The sequence below is a fragment of the Mauremys mutica genome, chromosome 11, assembly GCF_020497125.1.
Source record: "Mauremys mutica isolate MM-2020 ecotype Southern chromosome 11, ASM2049712v1, whole genome shotgun sequence".
NCBI classification, from domain to species: Eukaryota; Metazoa; Chordata; order Testudines; family Geoemydidae; genus Mauremys; species Mauremys mutica.
In genome coordinates this window covers 5503339-5523722 of record NC_059082.1, presented here as the reverse complement: position 1 = coordinate 5523722, position 20384 = coordinate 5503339, and the positions used below count along the sequence as shown (strand labels likewise).

At 42.7% G+C, this 20384-nt stretch overlaps 1 long non-coding RNA gene across 1 annotated transcript in view; it reads left to right on the top strand.

Moving 5' to 3' along the window:
* The first annotated feature begins 11452 nt into the window (after nt 1-11452).
* LOC123344467 overlaps nt 11453-20384 on the top strand; it is a 59535-nt gene continuing 50603 nt past the window's right edge. Inside the window, exons 1-2 of the long non-coding RNA XR_006572562.1 lie at nt 11453-11559; nt 14136-14270. This is a non-coding gene — a long non-coding RNA (uncharacterized LOC123344467). The remainder of the gene's footprint in view (nt 11560-14135; nt 14271-20384) is intronic.

Genomic DNA, 20384 nt, shown 5'->3' with positions numbered 1-20384 from the left:
GTGTTCCAAATGTGTGGTCTCAGCTTCTGCAATAGCCCTGACATATTTGAGATGTTTCTAAAACCCCATTTATAATTGCTCCTTTGAACAAGAGCGAGCGTCTGAGAGTACGACTGTAATTGGATCTGGAATAACATTTTTGTGTATCACAAAATTACCACGTTTGTATCCTACTATCTCTTTTAGGAGGCTTTTTACCTAACACAGAGCTGTACCCGTGGTTTAGATTTGCTTGTAAGAAAAAGAACTCTGGAAGCAATTTAAATGATGATGTCTTGCTTCCCAGTAAATCATGTTGCTTTGACTTGAAGCACTTGGAGGAGCATAGGTGTTAATTTAGAAAAGATGTTCTGAACCATTACTTGTGGCCGAGTGCATTCTGACAAAGGAAATGGGTATTTTATAAATGTGGGGGATGCATTTTATTGCCTTAAAAAACTCTTTGTGAGAGAGTGCTGAAGGCTCATTCCTGTCTAAAGAACCTGTAGGCCTCGTTCTGCTGATGCATGTCAGATTTACACACATGGTAGTGATCGCTTTAGAGCAAGAGCTAACCATTTTTTGGAACTCTTGTAGCTAAATGGTGATTTTTTTCATGGTGGATGATATGTCTTTAAGTAATGACCTGTGATGGCAACAAGTACACATTCATTTGAACTGGTTAGAGTTGTCTGAGATAAATGGAGTTTGTTACTTCTGGTGTTTGAACTGTGAGATGAGAGAAAGATCAGTAGTGACACAAGGCTCAGTTCATATTCACCTCGCAAATTTCGAAACTATAATGAAAGCAAATGGCATAGTAATGTGTTATGTCATCTGTAGCATTAAATATCTTTATTGTATTTCCAGCCTATTTTTTTAAGCTGGACTGCTTATGAAGGACCGACTTATTTGGGAGTTTGCCATCTTTTTGCACAGTGTTTCCCAAACTTGAGCCCCCGCTTGTGTAGGGAAAGCCCCTGGTGGGCCCGGGCCTGTTTGTTTAGCTGCCGCGTCTGCAGGTTCGGCCTATCGCGGCTCCCACTGACCGTGGTTCGCTGCTCCAGGCCAATGGGGCTGCTGGAAGCGGCGGCCAGTACGTCCCTCGGCCCGTGCTGCTTCCAGCAGCTCCCATTGGCCTGGAGCGACAAACCGCGGCCAGTGGGAGCTGCGATCGGCCGAACCTGCGGACGCGGCAGGTAAACAAACCAGCCCGGCCCGCCAGGGGCTTTCCCTACACAAGCGGTGTCCCAAGTTTGGGAAACACTGCTTTTGCAGAAGTAGATTGTAATGACTGGGGAGGATATGGGCAAATCTGCAAAGTCTGTTTCAGCTTCACTTTCAACTTCATTTTACTTAAACTGAACATTTAAGGGCACATTTTCAAACAGGCTCTACACTGTGTCTGTGAAAAAAACATGCTTTTATGTATACAGAGAGGTGCACAAATTCCTTCTTCTGCTACCCATACTGGGCTTCCGGAGGATTACACCTAATAATAATACTTTGCACTGGTTCATTGACATTTTCAAAGCTTCCTAACAGATTTTTTGGTTTAGTAGGTTGTTTTGAAAAGCTGTCCTATAAAGTATGGCAGATGATGGGCACTGTATATATTACGGAGTGCAATTAAGAAGGCATGGTAAACATTTGCCCTTAAAAATCTAATTTGACATTTTTCCTGCTGATGGTTTTACACTAGCCATTGCTCTGATTTTGATATAAATGTTGAGAAACTGCTGAATTCACCAATTTGAATTTGCTTTTGTTGAAGTCCAATCCCATACTCTACCATCATCTGTTTGTGATCATACAAAAGATCCTTATGAATCTTGGGAATGAGAGAAAATGAAGTGATTTGATCAACTACAGAATACTAAGAATAACTTTGGCTGTTTCCCCATAGCTGATTATGAGTCTGAAAAGAAAGACATAGCTAGGAATGTTTCTGTGGGCACCCCACTGGTGCTGGAACTAGGGGTGCTGCCACATCCTCTGCCTTGAAGTGGGTTCCATAATATACAAGGTTTACAGTTTGGTTCGATGGCTCTCAGCACCTCCACTATAAAAATTGTTCCAGCACCCCTGCCTACATTGTCCCCAATAACAACAACAATAATTATAATTAATAAAGTACTGTACTAATTTCTGTAAATCTGTGAGCAGTGTATAGAAACCAATCTAAATGCAAATCTGGCAATGATTTATAACTTGTAAAGTAACTCTGGCTTTGATGCAGTTGACTCAAATCATCCATATAAAATTCAGATTCTTCTCTTCATAGATACTCAATGTAGCTAATCAAAAACACAGATTTGGTGCTTAGTATTTGTGGCTGTCCAATCTAAAAATCAATTGTATACTATATCACCCTAGACATTGTAGCTTCTGAGTTGTGTTATCCTCTTTCATAATGTAACATTACTATATTTCATAATGAGATGTTGTGCAAGCCATCTCATATCTGGACAACAACCATAAGCAGCACAGGGAAAATGTAATACCTTGATAGTTAATGGTATTGGGCTAAATCTTGCTCCCATTGCAGTTACTAGGAATTTTTTCTTCAATGGGAAGTTTGGGCCCTTTAAACTGTTCAGTTTTATGCCATTACGAGATAGCATTGTATAGTGATTAAAGAAGCAGCCTGGGAATCAGGATTCTAATCCTTTCTGCAGCCCAGTGTCTCCCAAAAATCTTGTTATGTGGGCTGCTCATGGAAGCAGATCAGCTTTTTGATGCTGCCGTTCTGGCCACGCCTCCCTTTGCTCCTGCTTGTGGCCAGATTCTCCTCCTCTGTGTTAGCATGGGGATGGTGGTTTCAGCGCTCCTGCCTTTTCATCTGCCTAAGGCTTTTTTAAAATTATTCTTAATCCTGGGGCAGTGGTGAGCAGCATTCTCGCTTCCTAGCCTCCCCTGCCCTGGGTCAGTTTTTAGTCAGGTGCTGGAACCCACCTGGAGCCTCAGCTGCAGTGCCACCCTGCTGGTTCCTCTGCACTTTTTAGGTATGGCAGAACAGCCTAAAAAGCACCGAGCAGAAACCAAACTGAGCTCCATCTGTGAGACAGCGTTCCTGGGCTGAGCAGGCTGTGAGTTGTGCCAGCCTGCACCCAGCCTTCGTTCCCTAACTCTGTTCGGTACCGGGGCTATGAGTTGGACAGGCACATGGGATTCCCTCCCAGCAGAGCAGCCACAACTCCAACCTGGGAAAAGGGACCAGGAGTCTCTGGGCAGAGCAGTGAGAGGCTCCAAGGAGTCCCTGGAGAACAGACAGAGCAGATTTGCGGGGTCACAAATTCCCCTTAAAATGGGTCCTGAGTGCCCTGCTCCCCCCCATTCCCAAGTCAGCCAGGAGGGCCCTGGAAGAATTTTCCCTCCCCACTCCCTGGGGGAATGGGACCCAGCAGATGAGGATTCAAACAGATCTCCTGAGAGGAATTCAGATCCTCAGGAAGGCTAGCGGCAATAGGCCTCAACAGAGCTGCTCCAGAGCTGGTACGCTAAGTGAGCAAAAAAGGGAAAGAAAAAGCATAAAAGATTGAGGTGATATGAATCATCTCATTCCTCCTCCTCATGCCTCCCTCTTCCAGAGAGGATGGTGAATTGTTGGGCCCTGACTCCGATCAGGACCAGGGAAAAACTCAGCAAAGGTTTGCTGAGGAATTTGAGGCCATGTGCAGCAAGGTTGTATCCACTATTCAGATTCAGCTTGAACAAACCCCAGATCTTCAGAGCAATTTCTCCCCTCAGAATTCTCCCCCGAGGCTGCAATTCCCTTACACTCCTCCTTGGAGGAAATAATCAGGGATGAATGGGATGCACCGGAGAAGGGCAAGCACATTAACAAAAATGCCCTTAGGTTCTCATAGACTTTAAGGTCAGAAGGGACCATTATGATCATCTAGTCTGACCACCTGCACAATGCAGGCCACAGAATCTCACCTACCCACTCCTGTAATAACCCCCTAACCTATGTCTGAGTTATTGAAGTCCTCAAATCATGGTTTAAAGACTTCAAGGTGCAGAGAATCCTCCAGCAAGTGACCCGTGCCCCATGCTGCAGAGGAAGGCAAAAAAACCCCAAGGCCTCTGCCAATCTGCCCTGGAGGAAAATTCCCTCCCGACCCTAAATATGGCGATCAGCTAAACCCTGAGCATGTGGGCAAGACTCACCAGCCAGCACCCAGGAAAGAATTCTCTGTAGTTACTCAGATTCCACCCCATCTAACATCCCATCACAAGCCATTGGGCATAATTACTGCTAATAGTCAAAGATCAATTAATTGCCAAAAGTAGGCTATCCCATCATACCATCCCCTCCATAAATTTATCAAGCTTAGTCTTGAAGCCAGATATGTCTTTTGCCCCCACTGCTCCCCTTGGAAGGCTGTTCCAGAACTTCACTCCTCTGATGGTTAGAAACCTTCGTCTAATTTCAAGACTAAACTTCCTGTTCTATAAGGTCCAGGAACCAAAGGACCTGATTACTGAGATACCAAAGGTTGATGCTGTTCTAGCATTCCTGGCAAGAGAGTGTTATTCCCTCAGAAGGGGAGTTCTGTCCTACAGACCCTACGGATAGAAAAATTGAGGCCACTCTCAAAAAAGATTTTGAGGCCTCCGCAGCCTCCCTTGGGGTACCCCTAGCAGTTTCTTGCTTTGTGAGAGCACTTCTCTCCTTTCTGGAAGATCTCAGAGCCCTCCAGGGTAGAGATCACCCTGACTTCAGCTGTATTTTAAAGAATGTTTCCCTGGCAATAGTGTTCATTGCTGACACGTCAATAGATGCGATGAGATTCTCAGCCAACGTCATGGCCTCCAGCTCAGTGATCAGGTGCCCCCTATGGCTGTGTCCCTGGAAGGTGCATAGCCATTTGAAGGGGGTGCTGTGCTCCGCCTTGCTTTTTGGCAGCTAGACAAGGTAGTGGCGAACAATGCTGCAAAATCTAAACAGACCCTCTTATGCCACATCGCGCCTTTAAGAGACAGTACAGACCTGGCTTCAGATAAAGGCACTCCTTTCAGTCTTCATCCTTGCAGAAATGCCAGTGAAGGGACAGCAGGTTCTCCAAAGGAAAGTTATGGAACTGTGGCTTGGGAGAAAAGTCCAGAGGGAGCCCTGCCACTCTCAAAGCCTCTGTATGACAAAGATTGCAGAGGTCTCCACTGAGAGCTGAAGCTAAGGAGCAGGATTTCCCATTTCCTGGAGGAATGGGTTGCATTGATCATGAGCCAGTGGGTCAAGGATATGCCCTTGAGTTATGGGCTCTGCTCTATTCATTTTCCATCCAGTCCTCAGTCTTGAATGACCCCCTACAGCGCAATGTAATCCAGAACAAGATTTCTCACCTCCTGGATATGGGAGTAATAGAGAGCTGAACAAGTAGATGAAGAACACAGAGTTCCAGATGGACACCCTAACTTCTGCAGTGACATTCTTGCTCAAGGGGGATTTTCTGACTTAAGTGGACCTGGCAGATGCATACCTCCATGTGTCCTGATCAGACCCTGCCATCACAGATATCTTCCTGCCTATGGCAGGCAGCATTATTAATACTGGATGCTCCCGTTCGGCTTGTCCTTGGCCCATGGGTCTTTACAAAGGTGGTGGTAGTAATCCTAGCCAGACTCAGGTCAGAGGGGATCCACCTGTACCCCTTCCTGGATGACATCTTAATCAGAGCTTCACCCTCATCAGCGGCACACAGAGCTACATTCCTGATGTTGAATCTCCTGTCAGCACATGGCTTTACTATCAATGTCAAGAAAAGCGCCTTGATTCCGTCCACCCAAATAACTCACTGGGACATAGCCACCTCAATAGCAAGGATCTACCCATCTTGAGAGAGGTTCCCAGAAGATTCAGGACCTCCTTGCATTGTTTTGGAACTGCAAGAGGCCCACTGTAGCACTGAGCATTCAGTGGTTAAGACTTCCAGCATCATGCATAGGGATCTCTCCCTGGGCGAAATCACACATCAGGCGCTTTCCAGGCTTCATCTTAAAGGTATGGTACCACTCCCCAGAATGCATGAAAGATCAAGTGAGAGTTCCAGTGCAGGTGGCCAATTCCTTAAAATGGCAGCCAGCCCAGGGCAATGTCCATAGAGGCACCGAGACCTATAAGGACAGAGGCCATATCACACAGATGGCCCCAGGGCCTCCTCTATGGCATTTCAAACCATTGTTGTGAATGTCAATGTTTTATGACTTTAGCCCATTGCAATTGTGATCAGGGCCTAGAGACCTGCCCTTTTATGACTTGAAGATTTAAAATGTCTTGATTTTCTCTCTCTCTCTTTTAGTTAAAAAAGAAGGAACGAGACAAACAACATTGGTGTGGATAAGAAAATGCACTTATTACGATAAAACAGATCAGAGCTGAGAGTAATAAATCTCAGAAAAGCACGAAGAGAGGTAATTACAGGCTCTTTAAGATTACTGTCTTAAGTTCCTCCAATTGTTGGCACTAGGATGATTAAACGGTACATCTTGTCCCATGCACTGGTGAGTTGAATATCCATGTGTGATTTCTTGGAGATATCAGACACAAAAATGACTAGTACCAACTGCTGGTAAGTTCTGTTTTCCTAGCCTGTCTATGAACATACTTGGAAAATTCCAACAGCGTTGTGCTGTGAGTTCCAGAATCCCCCTTCTTCAGCTCGAGCCTCATATAACTTTTATATTCGCTATGTTGCTAACGATGACCTAATTTATACCCAATTGGACCAACTTGCATGGCTCCAAGGTAGGCCTTGCACCTGAGTTGTTTGAAGGCCTTCAAGCCATAAGAATCAAGGATAGGGTTGAGAAACCTTGCCCTTTGGGCCAACCAAACCAGTGGAAGGAAGAGTTACTTTCCAGAATCTCCATGACTGATCACCTTGGGGAGAGGAAGTCATGACATCGATAACCAGGCCACTCTAGCCTTTGACCGATCTCTTTCTGCTCTCTAAGGAGATCTGCTCGCAAGAAGCAATGTGCCAGCAGAACATGCATGGCTTTTTGCCTGCAGTTCCAGTTTTTACTGTGTGAGAGTCCAGAAGCATTTGCAACCCCCCATTTTTAAAGTATCTTATTTGTCGTCTTTTCTGTTTTTGCCTTGTTTTCAGTAGCTGGGGGAGCACTAGGACACTACAATGGTGAGTGTCACAGGAAACCCCACAAGGAAATCAATAATTCTGTATTCAGTTCAGCATTTAAATTATACACAATAATTGAGGCATAAAGCCATACATTGAATGATGAAGCTAAAAAGAAATATTGAAAAGCTACCCATTCATTAAGCTCTGTCCATCCTGTGCATAGGGAACCTTAATTCCGGCATTTCCCAACTTTTGAGTGTGTGGCTTTTTAACCTTAACATATGCTTTTTGTTTGGTTTTGTTTTTTAACATAGCTAAGTTGCATCTAATAGTATTTTAAAATATACTCTTGCTAATATAGTTCATCCACTTAGACTCAAAGACTGCTCTTTAAACTGAGGCAGAAATAACAACTTCCACCTTAAAAGGACCACTTTACTCATTGTGGAGGAAAAGCTCATAGCTGCCATCTTCCCTCATCTTTGATCATAAAACTCCAGCTGTCAGTCAAAGATCAACAAATCTTCTAAAATGGACAGGCGTCCCAAGGAAAACTGAATCTCCAAAGCAACTGTGTCTGAACAATGACATCACTCCACAAACATCTTAATCTTGGCTAGTCCAACCACACTTTGTCTATAACTAAGAGTAGAGCCAGTATATATGGACTTTTGTTATCGCTCCCTCATAGCGGATATGTCTGCTAAAAAGACCCACTGAAAGTTGGTAGTTCTAAAAATTAACTGACTTTGACAGTTGTCCTATATTGAAGGACTTACTAGGAGGATCCTTGCTGTGTAGTTTTGTCCTTCAGCCAATTCTTGCCGCAATGTAGCTAATAATAATATAAAGCAGGCCTATGATGTGACAAACTCTCCCATTCTCAAGTAGCTGGATTTTAGTAGATCTTCCCCGCACAATACTAACATTTAATCTTTATTTCATTGAGCTCACTAAAACTCACAGTGAGTAAAGTTAACCATGTGCAGGGTTGGGGACTTAGACGGTACTTCTTAGCTTCAAAGTATTTTACAGGCAGTTAATGAAAGCAGCACGATCCAGCTATCCACTGGGAATCAGGACTCCAAGATCTATATTCCTGCCATTGCCACTGACCTGCTCTATAAACTTGTGCAAGTATTTTCATTTCTCTGTCTCAGTTTTCCCATCTTTGACATGGGTGTAATGATACTGACCAGCTTTTGTTAAGTGTTTTAAGGTCTACAGATGAAAAGTGATACCGTATGTAAGAGCCAAGTATTGTTTATTAGTAATCTATATACATTCTTGTACTGTGCTCATCACCACAGTTCTGAGTGCCTATTCTGTGAGAATATTAATTCTCACAACGCTGCTTGGACAAAGTTTGGTACAGTTTATATATTGGGTTAAACCCCTTTCAATTGCTGCCCTTTATTCAGGTTAAATGTAAGAAACAATAGTGATCTCCAAAACAAAGCTGGCGAGGAATTCTAAGGACTGTGTGGAGGGGTGTTTACAGAGTATTCTTTTTTGGGAGAGGGGTTTGTTTGTGCTAGGGGGATAGACATGCATGAACAGAAAGCAAAGCAGACACAGCATAGAAGTTTTTTTTAATATGGAGATATACCTTGAAAGGTCATTGAATCCAGTCCCCTGCCTTCACTAGCAGGACCAAGTACTCTCCCAGGCAGTTTTTTTGCCCCAAATGGGGCCCTTAAGGATTGAGCTCACAACCCTGGGTTTAACAGGCCAATACTCAAACCACTGAGCTATCCCTAGTGTAGTGTGTGGTCTTTGGCAATGTCTATAGAGGGATTTTGAGTCAAAGTGCTGGTGCTGTGCACAAGGGAGCTGCCTCCTTATTTTTTGTTTGTTTGCTTCCTCCTGTGTTTGGGGAAACAGGACTTTGTATATTCTTTGTAACAGAACCAGATTGAATCAGAAAACCTGTCTCAATTGTCAATATCTCTTCTCAAGTGGAATAACTAGCAGGACCCCAAACTTTCACTAGCCACTTGAGTCAAAAGGGGCAGCAGTACTATTATCCCCATTTTACTGATGGGGAAACTGAGGCACAGAGAGGGGACATGGCTTGTCTAGGGCTATATAGGGAGATAGTACAGCAGAATAGGATTAGAACTCAAGCTCCAAATACTCTAAACTACTACTCTCCACTCCTGAATAATGTCTCTTAGAGAGTAGAAGTAACCCTCCTCCCATCTCTCACTATCGGAGTAATATTTTGAATCTGACTTCTAGCTTCCTGAGGTGGTTTTCATCTTGTCCTCCTAGAAGAACTTTAAATTTTTTGAATTATCACGTTCAGCTCCATATAATTTCAAATGTATAACAACCTACCTTGTATTTACACAGTGCAGCAAAACATACCTCTAAGGAGAAAACATTGCTTCAGTGTGACTATTGGTCTTTAATGACTATTAGAAGCCTGCCTTGCATTTTAGAGCTCTGATTTCAAGCTTAATGTGGTCAGGAAATATAAAAATACATTTATTTATGTCATCTACTAAAAATCTCAACCTATTTTACAGCTCGTCTAACCCAATCTGTGTTTATGTTGGAGATGAATGATCGGTCTGTAGCTGTCTGTATTTCTAGCCAGACTGAATGGAATGATTCTGCAGCAGAACTATAATTTTTTTTTTATTTACCGCATGTGGCAGCTATTTCCTTCCTCCCAGAACCCACTGCATAGTTCTCAAGGGCATTACAGCTGTTTGACTCCTAACAAGCTGTGTACGCGGAGTGATATGATTTATTAAGCTGTGCTTGGTCATCAAAACGCTGGAAAATACTTCACTCCTGCAAATAGCTGTTTACAGTTGCGGAGTTGGACTTGCCTCACTATTCAGACTCCTTAAAGGCTGTACATCAGCAACCACCCCCAGCTGACGTTTGTGCACACTTCATTTGTGTTTAATCTTTTGGACATATGCTTTGTAAATAATTTCTTCATGTATATTTATGGCACCAAGAACATAATATAGGATGGGGCCCAAATCTGTTCCCACTGAAGTCAGTGGCACAGGATCAGACCTGGGACCTTTTCCAGTAGTTAAAAGCATTTTAAAGACTGATTTTCAGATGTGCCGAGTGGCCTCAGCTCCCCGTTAAAATCAACCAGTATTGGGGAGCTATGCACCTTTCAAGCTCTTAAGTCTTCTCCCTAACCATGCTACTGACTATATTCAGGATGCAACATTCTTCTCTATTAAACAATGCAAAACAAATTGAAATAACTCCATTAAATCTGAGCAGATTAACAGGGATGTGTCATGACTTCTGCTCAGCATTGACCCTGGGAGTCTGACTATTTAAGAGCCCCTCTACCAGCTGTCTCTTTATGGAGATATACCTATCTCATAGAGCTAGAAGGGACCCCAAAAGGTTATTGAGTCAAGCCCCCTGCCTTCATTAGCAGGACTAAGTACTGATTTTGCCCTAGATCCCTAAATGGCCCCCTCAAGAATTGAACCCTGGGGTTAGGAGGCTAATGCTCAAACTACTGAGCCATCCCTCCCTTTGTACAGTAGTACTCAGCATATTCATTCCTGTTTTACTCTACACAATCATCTATTGCTTGAGCCAAACCCCATTGGGAGATTTTCCAGTTATATCAATGGGTATTGGCCTATAGTCAATAGGACAGTTTTGAAGGAGAAGAAAGCTTTGAGATCTTGATGCAATATGCTCCTAGTTCCAGGAGCTAGCCCATTTATTGGCCATGCATCTCACTTCGTTTTACCCCATGTCTGATGGACCTATAGATTCTGTGTCATTTTGTCTTATTCTTGTGTGAAGTCTAAACTAAGGAAAAGGTTTGACAGTGCTGAAGACCAAAGTCTCTGCTTAGCCACATAACTGATGAAGCCTGGGCAACTGTGGTACAAGTTTCCCCTTCACTGCTTTGCCACTGCATCTCAGTCCCAACCTAGAAATGAGAAAGAGAGGTCCTCAGACTCCATGCTCTCTATTCTCCTCTGTCTCTGTGCTTGGTCTCTCTTCTGAGTCTTCCAATGAAATTGCCAATTGGTGCCAACTGTGGTGATTGTTTCAATGATGGAGATACTTGTCCATGTTGAATTGGACTGAGACTTAATCTGAGCTGCATTTAAACTGGCAACATAGAGATAATCTCCATATATCATTACTAATCCATTGAGTCATCCAGGCCTCTGATATGGCAGTGTTTGTCTGAAAACTCACCCTGTTAGCTTGATCATTATTGACTCACTGTTGCAGATGGCCCCTTATTTGGTTATAAGGGACCTGGGAGTGGCTTTCTAGAGGGAGGACCTAGGGTATGAGCTGAGCAGTTTTGGGGTAGGAACCCTGGGAGAAAGCTGGGTTTTGTGATCCTCTTGCAAACAAAACAAAACAAAACAAAACACCAGGATAGGGAGTAAGTTTTGAGCTGCTACAGCTTGTATGGATTGTGTATGGAGCAGGTTGGGGAAGCTACCTGCTCCTACTCAAAGAGTTATGCTCATAGGTATATTTATACAATATATGCCTATTTATATCTTCCTGTTAAGACTAATTCATGCAGTGATCTGAGATCATTGACCTCCTTGTGTGCTGGAATACAGACCTTATATGCTGGTATTCATTTGCCTGAGAAAGTTGTGTTAAAAGTACCATGAATAGAGGAAAATTTGTGTCCTCAGGATGTAGGAGATATTTTTAAAAAATGAAGGTCTTTTCTGGACCAGTTTTTGTGCTGGATCAGGTATAATGAAATAGAATCTTGTGTAGTCTCTCCTTTACACTGTGACTTTGACTAATTTAATGGCTATGGATATATACCAAATGTCTACTACATGCTCTCCATCATGCCATTCCATTGGTTGGCCATTCAGGCCTGAGCAGGATTAAAATGTACCTTTTAATTATTTCTTCTTTCCTCTCCTCCCATAAAAAGGCAGCTTTCCCCTCTACAGTTAATTCAATCTGAGGATTTGGAGGCATATTCACTTGGGCAGTATCCAGTCCTGCAACTATTTGGTTTTTCTGGGTGCTTTGCAGTGTCAGACTGAATCTGAACGGGGTTAATGACAAATATATTTTTATATGTCCCAATTTAATATAGCCTGGGATTCCTTTTCTTTTATTGAAAAACAACAAACACCTTTCAGCTAGAGATGAGTTAATTGGTTCCAATGAAAATCCCCCAGTGACAGGCACATTTGCCTGCAGCTCAAACCAAATCAAACAGGCTTGAGGACTGAAGAAGTTGAAATAATGTTTTGATAAAGAATTTCCCTTTTCACCTGCCCCACAGTTTCTGGTTCCAGCTGGCACTAGAAACAGATTTGTCAAAGGGCCCCTCTTAATCAATTCCAAGCCCCAGTTTGCAATCTCAGGTGGTAATTGGCCTATGTGATGTGAGTTTGATGGTCCAGATCCTAGTGGATGAATGTCCACTCTACAAAAAACAACCCTGCAAGTGGCATGAATTCATAGATTTCCGTGCAAGAAGGAACCACTGTGGTCATCTAGTCTGACCTCCTGCAAAATGCAGGCCATTGAATCTCAGCCAGTGAGTTCTGCACTAAGGGAACTGTTCTTTCTTACCACATAAGCGAACCTTACTAAGCCCCATCACTTGTGGTTGAACTGGAGAATGTTTCAGAAAGACATTCAGTCTGGGTTTTGTTGACCTTGTTGGAAGTCTCTCCGGAGATGGGGAGATGGGACCTGGAGACCAAACCCCTGTCTCACCCTGAGAGTTGGTCCCTCTAGGTCAGAGTTGAGGCTTCTTGGTAGTGGAGTGGGTGGGAGGGGAAGCTTTCACTATTGCTCTTTGTGCTGTACCTGCAATGTGTATTGAGAATTTGATCCAAAAGCCATTGAAGTCAATGGGATCTTTCCATTAATGTAAATGGGCTTTGGATTAGACCTTAGTGGACTTTAGTCTGTAGGGCTGCACATTTCACCAGTATTGAATGAAACATCTTATATAGGAAAGACCATATATTTTTATTTGCACGGGCACAAAGAACTCTTGTGTTCTTAATAGATGCTTTGCAGGATGACACTTCTCTGTTTAACTGAAGTGATGTTCTTGAGTAAACCAGATCAGATGGGCTTCAGCCCCTCACTTATCCTCCAGCCTTTTACTCATGCTTTATTTTTGTTTTTCATTCGCTGGGTCTGTTTTAGGATTAAATAATATTCACAGATCTCTCCACTGAGCTGTCTATTACCAAACAAAACAGGTTAGATTCCTCAGAGCCCACTGAATGATGGCTTTTTTTTGTTTAATTTCTTGGAACAGATACAGTTTTGTAAATCCAAGAGACACCATCATCACCAAGACCTCCTCTGCAAGGAGCAAGCCCTTTTGGCACAAATACACGTAACCTTTTTGTTACTGCTAATTTCATATCCTGTGTAGGTGGACAATGAATACTAATGTAGTACAAATAATTTCCTTTTCAAAGTAAAGGAGCCCTGATTAAAAACATACCATCCACGAATGTAGGGCCTGGTCCAACTCCCACTGAAATAAATGCCAGTTTTGCCATTGACTTCAGTGGTGCAGGATCAATCTCATATTTCCAAAACAGACTTTCACAAACAGCTGGAGTTATTTTGGAAGTCTAGAGTTGGCTATAAAATCAGCAGTGGAGGCGTGTGCATGATGCTGCACTAAAAGGCTTGGCAAAAAAATCACAGAGTAGGGAAAGAGAACTAAACATTTTTAAATAGGCCAATCCCCAGATAAAGGATTTAGAAGTGTGTCAGAATAATGTGGTATGGGGCCAGTGGAAGGCATGAAGAGGCCTCTTTTGTTAATATAAGCAGGGGAGGGCTATTGTAAAGCTAGGAAGCTGGTGGTCAGAAGAGTTGTGGCACTTCCACAATTTCTTTACATGCTCTGTGATGTGATCCAGGCCATTCCTGTCATCCCTTTAACTCCCTGGTAAATGATTTGTTTGGATAATTAAAGGCTGCATCTCAAAGGACCAAGCTCCCTATTTTCTCTCCCACAGAGAAAGTTGTAGGTGCCTCTTCCCTGGTTGCCATCTTTGCACTGATCTTCCCTTGTGTATGGATTTTCTTTAGGGATCATGAAGGATCCAGGATTGGCTGGAAACATCGACTTACCCACCAAGAAGGGACAGTATGAGCAATACAAGCTTCCCCACTGCTTCCTAGTCCATGTGCCTCAGCCCTGACCCGGAGGAACCACTCCTGGAGGTGAGAGAATCGTTCATTTTCAAGGCTGTTTGAGCCAGTTGGATCATGCTTGACTCTGAGCAAGCTGGTGCATGGGAATGGGAGTGATGCAAGCCATTGTCAATGCAAGCCAATACTGTCAAGTATTTGGCAACTCCAAGTGAAGAGCATTAGCAAAAGGATGTAGTGATCCTCTGGGATGCTTTCTGGTCCATACTCAATGCTCTTAGCAGCCACTCCTAGTCTTTGCTAAATGTTATTCTCTGTAACTTGTGAATATTGCTTAACAATATGTGTGTCCTCTGCTGTAAGGGCTTTATCGTGGCCTTTAAAGCCAGTGCCATGTTGGAGGCAGACAAGCCTACAGAAAGAACAGTGGCAAGCAGAATGCGAGGCATATATGGAGATGGCAACTACTACACTTTTTATGAGTGCAGGGTGTGCTTCCCCCAACAGTGCACTTGATGGATGGTCAGTGAGGAAGGTAGTGGGGCTATGGATGTGACTCCGCCCTCTGTGGGGGGCTCTGGTAACTCTGATTGTACTAACACTACTCAAGTTGCAGCATTCTGCTACACATTGAGTAGTTGTGCAAGTGGAAAAGGACTTTCTGCACCTCTTCTCTCCTCTGCCGGTCTACACAAAGGGATCCGGGAGCAGATTCTGCTGAGATGTTTGTTCATTTGTGATCAGTATTATTTACATACAAATCAAAAACACAAAAATAATAAGCATGCTAGTGGGAGCTCAGAGTGAGAATGTAAATCAAAGGCTGCTCTGATATCATAGAATCATAGAATCTCAGGGTTGGAAGAGACCTCAGGAGGTCATCTACTTCAACCCCCTGCTCAAAGCAAGACCAACCCCAACTAAATCATCCCAGCCAGGGCTTTGTCAAGCCAGGCCTTAAAAACCTCTAAGGATGGAGAGTCCACCCCTCCCTAGGTATCATGCCCAAGTTTATTTGTTTACACTGCATGTTACGGTAAGACCCATTGTAATTCTTTGGAAGAAAGTTTTACGTTTGCAAACAGCAGACAGTACTGAAATTATTATCTGTGACTTGAGCACAGACAGATCAGAGAGGCAGCAAGGTCCACCAGATTTTGAAGGACTGTTCACTTGCCAGAGCTGCTGTTGCAGTTGGGGTGATTTCTGGTGAGCTTATTAGCATGCGTGTAGATCCTGTTTAAAAAAAAAAATCTTTTCTTGTAATTGCTTAGGCAGTCTACTTGGCTGGAGAACTTAGTGTAGGCAGGGAACTGTGCAGCCTGGAAAAAGCCTGGTCAGGAGCAATATTCCCTCTAATTTTTTGCATCCATATGTGGAATGAATTTTATGTGCACCAATATGGAGTGATGTGTAGCGGGGCTGGGGCTGAGGGGTTTGGAGTGTGGGGGTGAGGGCTCTGGCTGGGAGCTCTGGGGTGGGGCTGGGGATGAGAGGTTTGGGGTTCAGGCTGCCACCAGGCTGCAGTGAGGAGAGAGGACTCCCCTCAGCCCTCTCTCGCTGCAGCAGCCCAGGGCTGAGGGAGCGTGCCTCTCCCCGGCCATGGCAGCTCCAGGGCTGGGGCCACGGGAGAGGCACCTCTCCCCACCTGTGTGGCCCTTGATAGCCTGCTGTGTGACCGCGCAGCTTAGAGGGAACTTAGGTCAGGAGGGAGAGAGACATAAGTCTCTGCCCAAGAGATGATGGCTGGGAGCTGAAAGCCTGAGGTTGGTTGCCCTTTGTGGACCACAGGGGGAATACATCTGCAATTGCCTTGAATTGTGACAGCAACTATGCAATATGTATCCACCAACCTCAACAAGTTATATTTTAAAAAGGAGTCCATTGATAAAATGACAACAACAGATCAGCCTTCCTAGTGATTCCCTGCAACTGCAAGAAACTGATCATTTGGGATAAACAGTGACAGCTGATCTTTGTTCAGTGTTATGGGGAAGGTGACAGCTCACTGCCAATATCCTACTGGCAACAAGATAACTAAACTAAGCATGTTCTCAACATCTTTCCAAATCTGTGTCTCAGCTCGATGGATGGGCAGAAGAAGTAGTCTGAAAGCAAGAATAACTTGTCTGAATGTTTATAAAAAGTCCTTCATGAATTCTGCCCAGGGGAGATTGTGAGATCATGAATACACTAATTCCTATTGACACCAGATTTCTTAACTTCACCATTTGTATTATTATCAGTTATTTATATTATGGTAACACTACGATAGCTCTGATAAAGAGCGATACCATTGTGCTAGGGGCTGCACAAAGCTAAAACATTGCTTTCTTGTTGATGCATAACTGTGCCTTCCTTTTCTGTGATTTCTTCTTAGAATACATGGTCTAACTTAATCAAATGACTGAAGTCCATGATTTCAAGGAAAGGTGCATAGAGACATTTTGTCATTTCAGTAAGCTGCTTCTGATCAATAGATATAGCACATGTAAATTTCAGTTGTTTACTTTCTAGTGCACCAACAAATCTATATGGTTATTTCTTCCAAGCTGCTCTATCAAAGCTTTTATATTTGTTTCTTTAGTGTTAATGAAGTCAAGGACTGAATAGGAGCTATTTTGTCTTTAGATATTAGGATCCATTGAATTCAGTACTAAATAAATCATTATTAATATGCCTTCTTCTAAGAGCAGGGTCTCTTCCATTGAAGAGAGGCTTATTTACAGGTGTCCTCTATTAGGATAGGCATTGATGTCTTGGCCAATGGCCTTTTGTCAAGATGATAGTCTGAACATCAAGCCCTGTCCTAATGAATGACACCTGGAAGGAAAATAAAGCTCTCTTTAATGAGAGAGAACTGTCTTAATGACCCTTTCTGAAGAAGAGTGCTCTTGCATGAGCATTCGTCTAGGGCTGGTTATAATGTAGGCCATTGCTCTAAGCAGAAGTCAGTCGAAGAACATGGCAATTAACTGTCACTAAAGCGAAGATTAAACCCAAGGCTCCACAAATGTCAGCGCTTTGTATCTGAGTGTGTGTGTGAAGGGGGGCGCTGCCTCTTTGGGTTGCTGTTAAGCAAGTGTTGCCATATTTTTTTCAATCAGGAAACACTTTTGGGGAGCCCAATCCTGCAGTCTTTAGCCATGCAAAGTATGACTTGCTGAAGTCAATGGGACTCCTTGCTAAAGACTATTGGCCAAGTTTTCAATGGTATTTAGGGGCCTGAAGATGCAGCTAGGGACCTAGTATGATTTGCAAAAGCGCTCAGGGGAGTTAGGTGCCTAACTCTCATTGATTTTGATGGAAATTAGGTACCTGACCTTCTTGGGGGATTTGAGAATTCCACCAGATGCCTATCTGCATCTTCAGGCATGTAAAGTACCTTTGACAATCTGTCTTCCTGAGGTTAATCTAATGTCCATTGAAGTCAGTAGAAAGGACTCTGTATCTCACACCCGTTTGCATGAATGAGTAACAATTGCAAGGCTGGGATCTCAAGGACTGCCAGAAGCAATGTTCGTATAAGCAGAGGAGCTGAAAGTAATGCTAAATACCATTCATCTTTGAAAAATAGCCTTCAGAGGTGCAGAATTATTTAATTATTTTCGCCAGTAAAGCCTAGCAAATAACACTGTTTCAGATATCAAGTATCACACAGTTCAATGATTCAGATATTTTAGCTTTGTTAACACAAAACACTTCTGGATTTACACTGCTTTTTCTTTTAAAAAACAAGAAATTCTGGAAAGATTATGGCAAGAATGCTCTTGCGACTCCTAATTATTATTATTAATAATTACTATTTTACTCTTATTAAGCATATTTTATTGAAGGGGTTTAAACTAGGGTACTGATTCTGCAAACATCTACCCAGTCCCATTTTGATTGATAGGACCCTTAATGTATGTAAAGTTACTCAAATGCATGAGTGTTTGCAGGTGTGGGAGTTAGGTGCATAAAGCAATTGTTTCCTCTGCTACTGAAATGCAGGCAGCTCTGGGGTGGAATTGTCAGTTCTTTACCTGCACACCGCATGTCTACCCAACAATTTAGGATGAGAAGTGAAGACTTCCATGTCCAGTTGAAGTCATGTTTATACTCAGCTTCCCATTCCATGCCCCAACAATGCAGAATGCATAAATGGCAGCCTGAATTATAGCTATTCCGAAAGACAAAACAACCAATAATTCACATCCACCAAGTGACTTTGTTTAGGAAGGCACCTATAACACATGCACCTATAAGGCTGCTTTAGAAATGGAAGGTCTGACATATTTTTGCTCTGAATGGAATCTTTCTGGATGATACATTTTTTAAAAGTTCTTTGATTTGGATAAGGATTCCCATGTAGTTTAGCTGAAAGGTAACCCAGCCCTCTTAGGTTATGTTGCCTTGTTCTGCCACAATAATGTTGTCTGAGCTGCACTGGGTTGGGAAAGAGGCCATATAGGAAAATAGAACAGGCTCCTTTTGTAACTAATAACTTCCCCTAATTGGTAATTAAGCTGCCTGCTACTTACAAATGTCAATAAAGGTCAAAATATTTAGAAGCAGAATCATTTTAGTGGCTTCCCATTCCTCATTGTGTAAGCTGCTCTTTCAGACCACACACATACAGATTCAAATATGGTTAGGGTTCAGAGCCCTAATCTTCCCATCAAATTCTTATATAAACTGGCCCATAAGGGGATACAGCAGCTTTAGTCAATAGGAGGAAGGATGTGAACCAAACCTACTGGGGGAGCATTCCGAACATTTTGCAATACCACCACAGGCACTGAGGTTGACTTAGGGAAGGGGTGAGCCAGATAGCGCATTCATCTATTTTTTAATTCAAAGAAACTGTCTCACATCTGATCCATGTGCAAAATGACACAAGGAGACTGGGAGAAAAACTGCCTGGTAACAGATTAAATACAAACTGAACTTTAATGCGTGAATTTATTGGGCTAAATTCTGCTCTGGGGTAAATCTGGAATATCTCCACTGGACAAGGAAGGATATGGGGCAGAGTCTCTGAGTTTGTTCACAGTCTCAAGGTAAAATTAAATTGTATTAATGATTTACAGCACAAGAGAATTCCATTATTTGTGGGTCAGATTCTGTCCATTGAAATTACTGGGGTTGCAAAGTGGTAAGTGAGGGCAGAATTGGGCTTAAAGAACACCGAGGATGGGCTTTGTTCTTGTGTTGGTATTTTACTATTATTCACAAAGTCACTATTTGAAAAGTGTATCTACATCTCCAGTCTTTTGGGGTACGGTACCTGGACATTTATAAAATTAAACACCAGAGAGTGTGCTTTTTGTATTTCACTTTTTAAATAAAATTTCTTCTTAATGTTTTTTCAAATACAAAAATTCAAGCAATTTTTATGATTTCATCTCACTCATGATCCAATTACCTAATAGAGTTTTTGCTGGGAGACAACGACTTGAATTTTTAGGTGAAGAACAAGTAGAAAAAATACTTTTTTTTTTTTTTGGACAAAACCTTTCATGCTTTCTTCATAGCACATACAAAGGCAAAAAAAAAAGTGCAAGCCCCACCTCTTGTGCTTTGTTTTCCTGGTCACCTTTAAGACCAAGGTTTGCCTGTTGAAGAGAGTCCTTAATATCAGTTGCACTATGTATAGAAAATTTCAGCCACCATGGAATTAGAGCTACCTTTGGTGAGTCAAATATAACACTGTCAACAGCACTTAGAGACATTACAAAGGAGTTTAGTTCAGAAAATGAAGGGAAATCAATATCGCAAGCCCCAAGTCTTCAAAAATCATGAGTCAAGCCCCCCAAATCAAGATTTTTTTTAAAAATTGGATTCCTCTTATTTCCCTTCTGGTTTTTGAAACTGTTAGCTTTTCTCTGCAAACATGAGGGCTAGAAACTTGGGTTTGTTTTTTTAAAGAAAGCTGAGATTCTCGTGAAATAACATGACTCCAGAAGCTGGGGTTTTAAGAAAGACACCAAATATTATGAGACACATTAAAATCACAAGAGTTGGCAACACTAAAAAATGCAGGATCCAATGGCGGGAATTTTTAGTTTCTGTAGTGAGATCATAGGGTATGTCTACACTGCACACTAAACCTGAGTCTCTGTGGGACTCAGGCTCGCGGACTCAATGTTTCCAAGCCTGCAGTTGACTGGCCACCCTGCATTGCACACCTAGGTTTACGATTGC